The sequence below is a fragment of the Mobula hypostoma genome, chromosome 7 (genome assembly GCF_963921235.1).
Source record: "Mobula hypostoma chromosome 7, sMobHyp1.1, whole genome shotgun sequence".
NCBI classification, from domain to species: domain Eukaryota; kingdom Metazoa; phylum Chordata; class Chondrichthyes; order Myliobatiformes; family Myliobatidae; genus Mobula; species Mobula hypostoma.
Genome location: NC_086103.1, coordinates 90,193,305 through 90,206,989, shown reverse-complemented (window position 1 = coordinate 90,206,989; position 13,685 = coordinate 90,193,305). Strand labels below are relative to the sequence as shown.

Below are 13,685 nucleotides of genomic sequence, written 5' to 3'. Positions count from 1 at the left end.
CAGGACACTCACCTCTCTGTGTAAAGAACTTAACTCTGACATCCCCCTAATACTTTCCTCCAATCACCTTAAACTTGTGCCCCCTTGTATTAGCCACTTCTGCCCTGTGAGTAAGTCTCTGCTAGCCACTCTATCTATGCCTCTTGTACACCTTTTTCAAGTCACATCACATCCTCCAAAGAGAAAACCCCTTGCTCGCTCATCCTGTCTTCTTAAGACATGCTGGGAGTGGTTTAACCTAATCTGACAGGGAGATGGGAAGCAGTATGATAGAGCTGAGGATGAGCAGCAGGTTTACAAGTAGCTGATGGGTGTAACATGAATGTAAGGAAGAACACGCCAATAATTGGGTACAAATGCAGACAGAGCAAAGAGTTAAATTGTACCAAAGAAGCAAAATTCAAGATTACAGGAGCTGTACTTAATTGCATGTAGCATTCGGAATAAGGTGGACAAACCCGTGGCGCAATTAGAGATTGGTCGGTGTGACGTTTTGGGCATTACTGAGTCGTGACTGAAAGAAGGCCATAGCTGGCAGCTTAACATCAAAGGATATACTTTATATTGAAAGGGCAGGCAAGAAGGAATAGGTGGTGGTGTAGCTCTGTTGGTAAGAGATGGAATTACATCTTTAGAAAGAGGTGACATAGGGTCAGAGAATGTTGAATTTTTGTGGGTAGAGTTAAAAAATTGCAAGGGTGAAAAAAACCATTATGAGAATCATCTATGGTCCTCCAAATAGTAGCCAAGATGTGGGGCTTGAGATTGCAAAGGGAGCTGGAAAAAGCATGTAATAACGGTAATGACACAGTTATAATGGGTTCTTCAATATGCAAAGGGAGTAGGAAAATCAGGTTGGTTTTAGACTGCAAGAGAGGGAATTTGTTGAATGCCTATACAGGCTTTTTAGAGCAGCCTGTGCTTAAGCCTATTCTGGGAAAGGCTATCTTAGATTGGGTGTGGTGTAATAACCCAGATCTTATTAGGGAGCTTAATGTAAAGGAGCCTTTAGGAGGTAGTGATCATAATATGATTGAATTCATACTGCAATTTGAAAGGGAGAAGCATAAGTCAGATGTGTCAGTACCGCAGTGGAATAAAGGGAATTACAGAGGCATCAGAGAAGTGCCTGCCCAGGGGGATTGAAGGAGGATGCGGGTGGGGATAATGGCAGAGCAGAGATGGTTGACGTTTCTGGCAATAGTTCACAAGACACAAGATAGATATATCCCACAGAAGAAGATAATCTCAAATGGCAGGGGTAGGCAACTGTGGCTGACAAGGGAAGCTAAGGACTGCATAAAAAGGCAAGGAAAGGGTATGTCAGGTAGCAAAAGTGATGGGAAGTTGGATGATTGGGAAGCTTTTAAAATCCAACAAAAAGCAACTACAAACAGCTATAAGGGAAAAGCTGAAATATGTGGACAAACCAGCCAATAATATAAAGCAGGATACCAGAAGTTTTTTAGTTATGTAAAGAGTAAAAGGGAAGTGAGAGTTGATATTGGACCACTGGAAAATGATACTGGGGAGGTGGTAATAGGGGACAAAGAAATGGCAGATTACCTTAATAAATAATATTACAGCTATATAAGAACCAGGTTAGATCCCACTTGGAGTACTATGCTCAGTTCTAGTCACCTCATTACAGGAAGGATGTGGATACTATAGAAAGAGTGCAGAGGAGATTTATAAGGCTGTTGCCTGGATTGGAGAGCATGCCTTATCAGAATAGGTTGAGTGTACTTGGCCTTTTCTTCTTGGAGTGATGGAGGATGAGAGGTGATCTGATAGAGGTGTATAAGATAATGAGAGGCATAGATCATGTGGATAGTCAGAGGCTTTTCCCCAGGGATGAAATGGCTAACACGAGGTGGCATAGTTTTAAGGTGCTTGGAAGTAGGTACAAGGTGGATGTCAGAGGTAAATTTTTCACATAGAAGGTGGTGGGTTCATGGAATGCACTGCCGGCAACAGTGGTGGAGGGATATTCAATAGGATCTTTTAAGAGACTCTTAGATAGGTACATGGAGCTTGGAAAAGTAGAGTGCTATGTGGTAGGGTAATTCTAGGCAGTTTCTAGAGCAGGTTACGTGGTTGGCACAACATTGTGGGCCGAAGGACCTGTAATGTGATGGAGGTTTCTATGTTCTATGGATGGCACTTCAAAATTGAGGGGCAACTTTTTAGATCAAAGGTAAGGATGAATTTTTTTAACTAGGGAGTAGTGAATGTGTGGAGTGCTCTGCTGCAGACTGTGGTAGAGGCCATGTCCATGGGTATATTTAAGGTGGAAGTTGAGAGTTTTCTGATCGGTCAGAGTATCAAAGGATCTGGTGAGAAGGCAGGCAAATGGAGTTGAGTGAGATCCGGGATCATCCAAGTTGGAATGGAGAGCAGACTCGATAGGCTGAATGGCCTAATTCTGTTCCTATGTCTCATGGTCTTATGAACTCTAGTCCCGGCAGCATGCAGATAAATCTCCTCTGCACCCCCTCTAAAGCTTCCACATCCTTCCTATAATGAGGTGACAAAAGCTAAGCACAATATTTCAAACGTGGTCTAACCTGAGTTGTATAGTGCTGCAACATTGTCTCACGACTTTTGAGCTCAATCCCCCAACTAATGAAGGCCAACTCACCATTCACCTTCTCAACAACCCTATCAGCATGCAGCCACTCTGAGGGATCTATGGAACTGGACCCCAAGATCCCTCTACTCCTCCACGCAGCCAATAATCCAGCCATTGACCCCATATTCTCCCTTCAAATTTGACCTTCCAAAACGAATCACTTCACACTGTTCCAGATTGAACTCCATTTGCCACTTCTCAGCCCAGCTTTGCATCCTGTCACTGGCCCACTGCAAACTTACCAATGCACCCTTCACTTTCTGTCCAACTCACTTATGAAAACGGCAAAGAGCAGAGGTCCCAGAACAGGTATCTATAAAACACCGTGGTCACCAACTTCCAGGCAGAATACTCTCCATCTACCATCCTCTGCCTTTTTTGTGCAAGCCAATTCTGTACCCACGCAGCCAGGTTTCCCTGAATCCGATGCCTGCTGACTTTCTGAATGAGCCTACTTTGAGGAACCTTATCAAATGCCTTACTAAAATTGATGTACAGCACATCCATTGCTCCACCTCTACCAATACATCCTCAATAAATTCCTTAACATACTGACACTTACAGCTATCTCGACTATATCAATTCCCACCTGTCACATGTATAAATGCCATTCCCCTTCCTCTGTCTCTGTTACATCTGTTCTCAGGATGAGACTTTCCTTTTGTTAGCACCTGAGATGTTGTCCTCCTTCAAAGAACATGGTTTCCCTTCCTCTACCATTGATACTTCCCTCACTCGCATCTCTTCCATTTCCCAAACATCTGCCCTCATCCGTCTTCCCACCACTTTAACACATCATTCTCTGCAACTTCCAACCACCAAAAGATCTTTATCTTCTCCCCCTCCCACTCTCCTCTTTCTGCAGAGATTGTTTTCTCCACGATTCTCGTGTCCATTCAACCCTCCCCAAGCAGAACAAATACTGCACCTGCCCATTCACCTCCTCCCTCACGATCATTCAGGCCTCAAACAGTTCTCCTAAGTGAGGCTTCTCTTTACCTGAAAGTCTTTCTGGGTTAACTGCTGTATCCAGTGCTACCGTCGAGGCCTCCTCTACATCAGTGAGACCTGACATAGATTGGGACCGCTTTGTTGAGCATCTTTGCTTCGTCTGCACAAGCAGCTTTTCCCAGTGGCCAAAAAATTTAATTCCACTCTCCAGTCCCATTATGATGTGTCAATCCATGACCTCTACTACTGCCACAGTGAAGCCACTCTCAGGTTGGAGGAGCAACAGCTCATATTTTATTTGGCAGCCTCCAAGCTGATGGCAATAACATTGATTTCTCCAGGTATTTTTCCTTCCTTCTTATGCTCCCCTTTTCCATTTCCCATTCTGACTTCTTTATAACCCTTTCGCATCTCCTCACCTGACAATCACCTCACTCTGGTGTCCCTCCTCCTTCCATTTCTTCCATGTTTCACTCTTCTCTCCAATCAGATTACTTCTTCTTTAGCCCTTTACCTTTACCACCTATCACCTCCCAGCTCCCCTACCCAGCTACCTTCCCACTCACCTGCCTTTACCTATCACCTCTCAGTTTGTATCCCTTCCCCTTTCCCATACCTTCTGGCTTCTACCCGCTTTCCTTTCAAAGAAATTAATCGTGCTCATAAGGCATAACCTGCCTTTCAAAAAGTCATGCTGACTATCCTAAATCAGATGGTACACCTCCATATACTCATAAATTCTGTCTCTAAGAATCCTCTCCAATAATTTTCCCACCACTGAAGAAAGGCTGACTGGTCTATAATCATCTGGGTTAACTGTACTCTCTTTCTTGAAGAAAGGAATAACATTTGCCACTCAATCATCTGGGACTACTCCAGTGGCTAGTAACGATGCCAAAATCATTGCCAAAGGTGCAACAATCTCTTCCCTCACTTCCCATAGTAACCTGGAGTGCATCCCATCTTCAGGACACTTACAAAGATAGGTGTGTAAAAAAGGCCTGAAGGATCACTGGGGACCCAAGTCACCCCAGTCACAAACTGTACCAGCTGCTACCATCCGGGAAATGGTACCGCAGCATAAAAGCCAGGACCAACAGGCTCCGGGACAGCTTCTTCCACTAGGCCATCAGACTGCTTAATTCATGCTGATGCAACTGTATTTCTATGTTAAATTGACTATCCTGTTGTACATAATACCTATTATAAATTACTATAAATTGTACATTGCACATTTAGACGGAGACGTAATGTAAAGATTTTTACTCCTCATGTATGTAGGAAATAAAGTCAATTCAATTCATATGGGAGAATGTGGAGGTGAGAGATTGGAACTACAGAGAGGTAGTCATCACCAAGTTGCAGCAGGCATGTAGCTGTGTGATTGTTAGGAGAGGGAAAGGGACTAGGTAGACAGTGCAGACCCTGTCTCAATAATAAGTACATGTATAATACTTTAGATACTGTTGGGGGGGACATCCTACAAGTGGATATCTCCAACAACCAGGTCTTGGGCACTGAGTCTAGTTCTGTGGTTCAGAGAGGAACAGGAAGAAAGAGGAGTGCTATGGTGACAGGAGCAGAGAGGAGAGGCGGGGGATGTGAAAGAAACACCAAGATGGTATGTGGCCTCCCAAGTAACAGGGTCAGGACCTTCTCAGACTGAGTCCACTGCATTGTAAAGAGCAGCCAGAAGTCATGGTACATAGTGACACCTACGATATAGGTAGGTAAAGTGATGAGGTCCTGAAGAGAAAATATAGAAAGCTATGTTGAAAGCTTAAAAGAGGACCTCAAGGGTAATAATCTGTGGATTGCTGCCTGCGCCATGTACCAGTGAGGGTAAGAACAGCATGAATAAGTAACCATAAGACATAGGAACAGAATTAGGCCATTCACCCCATCGAGTCCTCTCTGCCATTTCATCATGGCTGATCCTGGATTCCATTCAACCCTATATGCCGGCACTCTTACTGTATCCCTTGATACCCCAACCAATCAGGAATCTAACATGTTCCACTTTAAATATACCCACGGACTTGGTCTCCACCCCAGTCTGTGGCAGAGCATTCCCCAGATTCACTATACTTTGGCTAAAAAAATTCCTCCTTCCTTCTGTTCTAAAAGGCCGCCCCTCAATTTTGAGGCTGTGCCTTCGAGCTCTGGATACCTCCACCAGAGGAAACAGCCACTGTACATCCACCTTAACTAGTCCATTCAATATTCACAAAATGCTGGTGGAACACAGCAGGCCAGGCAGCATCTATAGCATCTATAGGAAGAAGTACAGTCAACATTTCGGGTCACGACCCTTCGTCAGGACGAACGGTAAAAATGAAGTAGTAGGAGATTTGAAAATGGGGGGGGGGGGGGAGATCCGAAATGATAGAAGAAGGAAAGAGGGGGAGGGATGGAGCTAAGAGCTGGGAAGTTGATTGGCAAAAAGGATGCAAGGCTGGAGAAGAGCGAGTATCATGGGATGGAAGGCCTTGGAAGAAAGAAAGGGGGAGGAGAGCACCAGAGGAAGATGGAAAATAGGCAAGGAGTTATTGTAAGAGGGAAAGAAAAGGGGGGGGGAATAAATAAATAATAAATTGGGGATGGGGTAAGAAGGGGAGGAGGGTTATTAACAGAAGTTAGAGAAATCAATATTCATGCCATCAGTTTGGAGGTTACCCAGACGGAATATAAGGTGTTGTTCCTCCAACCTGAGCGTGGCTTCATCCTAACAGTAGAGGAGGCCATGGATTGACATATCGGAATGAGAATGGGATGTGGAATTAAAATGTGTGGCCACTGGGAAATCCTGCTTCCTCTGGCAGACAGAGCATAGTTGTTCAGCGAAACGGTCTCCCAAACTGCTTCAGGTCTCACCAATATATAGAAGGCCACACCGGGAGCATTTCCATTCCCATTCCGATATGTTCTCCCAGTGGCCAAACATTTTAATTCCACGTCCCATTCCCATTCCGATATGTCAATCCATAGCCTCCTCTACTGTCAAGATGTAGCCACACTCAGGTTGAAGGAACAACACCATATATTCCACCTTGGTAGCCTCCAACCTGATGGCATGAACATTGATTTCTCTGACTTCCTTTAATGCCCCCCTCCCCTTCTTACCCCATCCCTAATTTATTATTTATTCCCCCCCCTCTCTTTCTCTCTCACAATAACTCCTTGCCTGTTCTCCATCTTTCTCTGGTGCTCACCTCCCCCGCTCTTTCTTCCAAGGCCTTCATGCCATCAGGTTGGAGGCTACCCAGTGGGAATATAAGGTGTTGTTCCTCCAACCTGAGTGTGGCTTCATCTTGACAGTAGGGGAGGCCATGGATTGACATATCAGAATGGATACTCCTCCTTCTCCAGTCTTGTATCCCTTTTGCCAATCTACTTCCCAGTTCTTGGCTCCATCCGTCCCCCTCCTGTCTTCTCCTATCATTTCGGGTCTCCCCCTCCCCCTCTCCCTTTCAAATCTCTTACTATCTCTTTTTTCCGATAGTCCTGACGAAGGGTCGTGACCCAAAACGTCAACTGTACCTCTTCCTATAGATGCTGCCTGGCCTGCTGTGATCCACCAGCATTTTGTGTGTGCTGCTTGAATTTCCAGCATCTGCAGATTTTCTCGTGTTTACCATTCAATATTCAGTAGGTTTCAATGAGCTCCCCACACATTCTTTAAATTCCAGTGAGTACAGGCCCAAAATGCTAAACACTGCTGATATGTTAAGCCCTTCATTCTCAGACTCATCCTTGTGAACTTGCACTGGACTCTCTCCAATGACAACTCATCCATTCTGAGATATGGGGCCCAAAACTGCTGACAATACTCCAAGGACGGCCTGACTAGTGTCTTATAAAGCCTCAACATCATCACCTTGTTTTTATATTCTATTCCCCTTGAGATAAATGTCAACATTGGATTTGTCTTCTTTACCACAGACTCATCCTGTGAATTAACCTTCTGAGACTTTTACATGAGGGCTCCTAAGGCAAGGCCCTTTGCACCTCTGGTGTTTCAATTTTCTCCCCATTTAGATAATAGCCTGTACTATTGTTCCTTTTACCAAAATGCATTTTCATACATTTCCCAACACTGTATTCCATCTGCCATCTTTTTGCCCATTCTTCCAATTTGTCTAAGTCCTGTTGCAAACATACTGCTTCCTTGGCACTACCTACCCCTCCACCTATCTTCATATCATCCGCAAACTTTGCCACAAAGCCATCAATTCCATTATCCAAATCACTGACAATCAATTTGAAAAATAGCGGTCCCAGTACTGACCCCTGAGGAACATCACTAGACACTGGCAGCCAACCAGAAAAGGCCCCCTTTATTTCCACTCGCTTCCTCCTACCTGTCAGCCATTCCTCTATCCATTCCAGCCATAGGATTTTATCTTGTTAAGCAGCCTCATGTGTGGCACCTTATCAAATGCCTTCTGAAAGTCCAAGTAAATAACATCCATCGCCTCTCCTTTGTCCACCCTGCTTGTTGTTTCCCGAAGAATTCTAACAGATTTTTCATGGCAAGATTTCCCTTTACAGAAACTATGCTGACTTTGACTTATTTTATCATTATTCTCCAAGTACCCCAAAACTTGTCCTTAATAATGGACTCCAACACTTTCGCAACCACTGAGGTTAGGTTAACTGGCTATGATGTCTTTTCTTTTGCCTTCCTCCCTTCTTAAAGAATGGAGTGGCCTTTGCAATCTTCCAGTCCTCCAGGACCATGCAGAATCAAAGATCATGACCAATTAGCAACCTCTTTCAGGACTCTGAGATGTAGTCCAGCTGACCCAGGTAACTTATCCATCTTGAGACCTTTGAGTTTGCCTTGCACTTTTTCCTTTATAATAGCAAGGGCACTCACTCCTGCTCCCTGACACTCACAGACCACTGGCACCCTGCTAGTGTCTTCCACAGTGAAAACAAATGCAAGGTACCCACTAAGTTCATCTGCCATTTCTTTGTCCCCCATTACTACCTCACCAACATCATTTTCCAGTGGTCCAATGTCAACTCTCAACTCCCCTTCCACTCTTTATATAACTGAAAAACTTTTTGTATCCTGCTTTATATTATTGGCTAGTTTGCCTTCAGATTTCATCTTTTCCCCTCTTCTAGCTTTTTTAGCTGCCTTTTGTTGGACTTAAAAAGCTTCCCAATCATCCAACTTCCCACTCACTTTTGCTACATTGTATGCCCTTTACTTGGCTGTTATGCAATCCTTAACTTAATGAGGTCCCCCTTGGATTCAAGTGCAACCCATCCTTTTTGTACAGGTCCCACCTGCCCCAGAAGAGTCCCAATTATCCAGACATCTGAATCCCTGTGCCCTGCTCCAATTCTTCAGCCATGCATCTATCTGCCACCTCATTCTATTCCTATCCTCACTGTCGTGTGGCACAGCCAGCAATCCCAAGATTACTACCTTGAGGTCCTTCTTCTCACCTTCCTTTCCAACTCCCTGTATTCTTTTTTCAGGACTTCCTCCATTTTTCTTCCTATGTCGTTGGTACCAATATGTATTTGAATGCATGCAGTATATCAAATTAGATAATCTTAGACACAGAAAAAGTACAGCACAGTAAACAACAGGCCTCTCAGACCATTTAATGTATGCCAAAACTTTTTAAACTGCCTACTCCCATCAATATGCACAGGTACTCCTACCATCCAAACTTCACTTAAACATTGAAATTGAGCTTGTATACACAACTTTTTCTGGCAGCTCATTCCACACCTCACAACCCTCTGAGTGAAGAAGTTTCCCCTCATGTTCCCCATAAACAGAATCAAAATCAGGTTTATTATCACCAGCATGTGTCATGAAATTTCTTAACTTAGCAGCAGCGGTTCAATGCATAATATAGAAGAAGAAAAATCAATCAATCAATTACAGTATACGTATATTGAATAGATTTAAAAGCATGCAAAAAAAAAACTAGAAATAATATATGTTTAAAAAGTGAGGTAGCGTTCAAGGGTTCAATGTCCATTTAGGAATCGGATGGCAGAGGGGAAGAAGCTGTTCCTGAATCTAGTGTGTGCCTTCAGGCTCCTGTACTTCCTACCTGAAGGTAACTGTGAGAAAAGGGCATGGCCTGGGTGATGGAGGTCCTTAATAATGGATGCTACCTTTCTGAGACATCGCTCCTTGAAGATATCCTGGGTACTTTGTAGGGTGGTACCCAAGATGGAGTCAACTAAATTTACAACCCTCTGTAGCTTCTTCTGGTCCTGTGCAGTAGCCTCCCCATACCAGACAGTGATGCAGCCTGTCAGAATGATCTCCACAGTACATCTATAGAAGTTTTTGAGTGTATTTGTTGACATACCAAATCTCTTCAAACTCCTAATGAAGTACAGTTGCTCACCTTTCACCCATAACCCATGACCTATATATGTTGTCCCACCCAACCACAGTGGAAAAAACCTGCTTGCATTTACTGTATCTATACCTCTCATAATTTTGCATATCCCTATCAAATGTCCTCTCAGTCTTCTACAAACTAAGAAAAATCCACTCAATCTTACTGTATAACTCAGGTCCTCCAGACCAGGAAACATTTTTGTAAATTTTCTCTGTATTTGTTCCACCTTATTTACATCTTTCCTGTAGGTAGGTGACCAAACCTGCACACAATACTCCAAATTAGGCCTCGCCAACATCAACATAACATTCCATCTCTCGTACTCGGTACTTTGATTTATGAAGGCCATGTGCCTAAAGCTTTTTTCACAACTTGTGACACCACTTTCAAGAAATTATCGATCTGTATTACCAGGTCCCTTTGATTTACCACACACCTCAGTGTCTAACTGTTCTCTCTGCAAGTCCTACCCTGGTTAGTCCTACATGAGTACAAGACCTTGCACTTGTCTGAATCTGCTATTTTTCAGCCCATTTTCCTAGCTGATCCAGATCACTGCAAACCTTCCTCATCGTCCACTACACCCCCAATCTTGGTGTCATCCACAAAGTTGCTGATCCAGTTAACCACATTGTCATCCAGATCGTTGATACAGATGACAAACATCAATGGACCCAGCCCCGATCCCTGCGGCACTCCATTAGTTACAGGCCTCCAGTCAGAGAGGCAACTATCTACTACCACTTGCTTCTCCCACAAAGTCAATGTCTACTCCAATTTATTACCTCATCCTGAATGCTGCAGTTTTACAGTTTTTAGATTTTTAGATTTGAAGCAAGAAGCCTGCGAGTGGAACGTCTGAAGGGATTTTTGGAGCGAAAGTATTTTACTACTCGGTGTTAAGAGAGGCAAGATTGCGCAAGCGCGTGATATCAGCCAGTAGGGAGTGGGAAGAGTTTAAAAAGGCAAGGATTCTTCAGCGGTTTTAGATTCGAAGCAAGAAGCCTGCGAGTGGAACGTCTGAAGGGATTTTCGGAGCAAAGGCATTTTACTACTCGGGGTTAAGAGAGGTAAGACTGTGCAGGTGCGTGATGTCAGCCAGTAGAGAGCGGGAAGAGTTTCAAAAGAAGACCGCCATATGCAGCGGGTAGCATTCGGAGCGGGCAGCAGAGTGAGAGGGCTTTGGCTCAAATGGGGCTTCGGCGAAGAAGAGTCAAGGCGAAGATCTGATTCGCAGAGACTCACAGGTAACAGTCTTCGACCTCTCCAGTGGACTTTTCCTTTTCTCCTGTGGTCCTCTTCTGCTAACATCCATTGCTCTGACATGGCAGGTGAGCTCAGACCCATGCCATGCTCCTCCTGTGCCATGTGGGAACTCAGGGAGGCTGACAATGTCCCTGAAGACTATGTGTGCGGGAAGTGTGTCCAGCTGCAGCTCCTGATAGACCGCATAGCGGCACTGGAGCTGCGCGTGGACTCACTTTGGAGCATCCAAGATGCTGAGAATGTTGTGGATAGCACATTTAGTGAGTTGGTCACACCGCAGTTTAAGGATCTATGGAAAGATAGGGAATGGGTGACAACAGGAAGAGTAGTAGCAGGAAGGTAGTACAGGAGTCTCCTGCGGTCATCTCCCTCCAAAACAGATATACCGCTCTGGAGACTGTTGGGGGGAGATGGCTCATCAGGTGAAGGCAGCAGTAGCCAGGATCATGGCAATGTGGGTGGCTCAGCTGCGCACGAGGGCAAGGAAAAGAGTGGCGGAGCTGTTGTGGTAGGGGATTCCATGGTAAGGGGAATAGAGGGGAGCTTCTGTGGCTGCAAACAGGACTCCTGTATGGTGTGTTGCCTCCCGGATGCAAGGGTCAGAGATGTCTCGGAGAGGCTGCAGGGCATTCTGAAAGGGGAGGGTGAGCAGCCAGCTGTCGTGGGGCATGTAGGTACTAACGATATAGGAAGAGAGCAGGATGAGGTCCTACAAGCTGAATTCAGGGAGCTAGGAGATAATTAAAAATAAGACCTCAAAGGATTATTACCGGTGCCACATGCTAGCCAGAGTTGGAATAGTAGGATAGCTAGAATGAATATGTGGTTTGAGCAGTGGCGCAGGAGGGAGGGATTCAGATTCTTGGGGCATTGGAAACGCTTCTGGGGGAGGTGGGACGAGTACCGTCCGGACGGTCTACATCTGGGCAGGGCCGGAATCAATGTCCTCGGGAGATTGCTTGCTAGTGCTGTTGGGGAGGCTTTAAACTAATCTGGCAGGGGGATGGGAACCCACACAGAAAAGTAGAGGGAAGTGATGCAGAGACCAAAGCTAGAGTTAGTGAAGAAAAAAGTAAGAGTAGAGTGCATAAAAAGCAAAAATCGCATAGGTCACTAGATTCTAAAAGGACAATGAGTATAAGGGCACTTTATCTAAATGCCCATAGTATTAGAAACAAGGTTAGTGAACTTGTGGCACAGATCAGTACCAAGGCATATGATTTAGTGGCCATTACAGAAACCTAGTTGCAAGGTGGAGATGACTGGGAATTAAATATCCAGGGGTATCAGGTAATATGGAAAGATAGGCAGGAAGGCAGAGGAGGTGGGGTGGCACTCTTAATTAAGGATGAAATCAGGGTGATTGTGAGAGACGATATAAGATCTACGGAACAGAATGTTGAGTCCATCTGGGTAGAGATTAAGAATAGTAAAGGGAAAAAAAAAATCACTGGTGGGTGTTGTCTATAGGCCACCTAATAAAAATATTGCAGTGGCAGAGGCGTTTAACCAAGAAATAACTGAGGGTTGTAAGAACAGAACGGCAATTGTCATGGGGGATTTTAACTTCCACATAGATTGGGTGAATCAGGTTGGTCAAGGAAGTCTTGAGGAAGACTTCATAGAATGCATCGTGATGTATTGAGCAGCGTGTTAGTGAACCTACAAGGGAAAATACTATCTTAGATCTAGTCCTGTGCAATGAGACAGGTAAGATTAACGATCTTGTAGTCAAGGATCCTCTTGGAAAGAGTGATTATAGTATGATTGAATTTCGCATTCAGATGGAAGATGAAATAGATCTAAAACTAGTGTATTATGCTTGAACAAGGGAGACTACAATGGGATGAGGGAGGAGTTGGCTAATGTGGATTGGGAGCACAGGCTATTTGGTAGGACAGTTGAGGAACAGTGGAATACTTTCAAAGAGATTTTTCACAGTGCTCAACAAAAGTAAGGACAGTAAGTGTGGGGAGAGCCAGCCTTGGATAACTAAGGAAATAAAAGATAGTATCAAATTAAAAGCTCGTGTACAAAGTCGCAAAGAGTAGTGGGAGACTGGAGGATTGGGAAAACGTTAAAAAGCAACAGAGAACAACTAAACAAGAAATAAGGAAAGGGAAGATAGAGTATGAAAGTAAATTAGCACAAAATATAAAAACAGATAGCAAAAGTTTTTATAAATATATCAAGCAGAAGTGGATGGCTAAAGTCAACATAGGTCCCTTGGTAGACGATAAGGGGAAATTGACATTGGGTGATAAGGAAATGGCTAAGGCATTGAACGACTGTTTTGTGTCGGTCTTCATGGTGGAGGACACGTCTAATATGCCAAAGAATGATGTTATGGACGAAATGGGAGGTGAGAACCTCGATAAAATCACTGTCACTAAAAAGATAGTGATGAAAAAACTCAAGGGCTTGAAGGTAGATAAGTCCCCTGGTCCTGATGG

The 13,685-nt window shown here is 44.3% G+C and overlaps 1 protein-coding gene across 1 annotated transcript in view; it reads left to right on the top strand.

Moving 5' to 3' along the window:
* Positions 1 to 13,685, top strand: part of LOC134348978 (Kv channel-interacting protein 1-like) — a 222,925-nt gene that overhangs the window by 204,362 nt on the left and 4,878 nt on the right. The window lies entirely within an intron of this gene.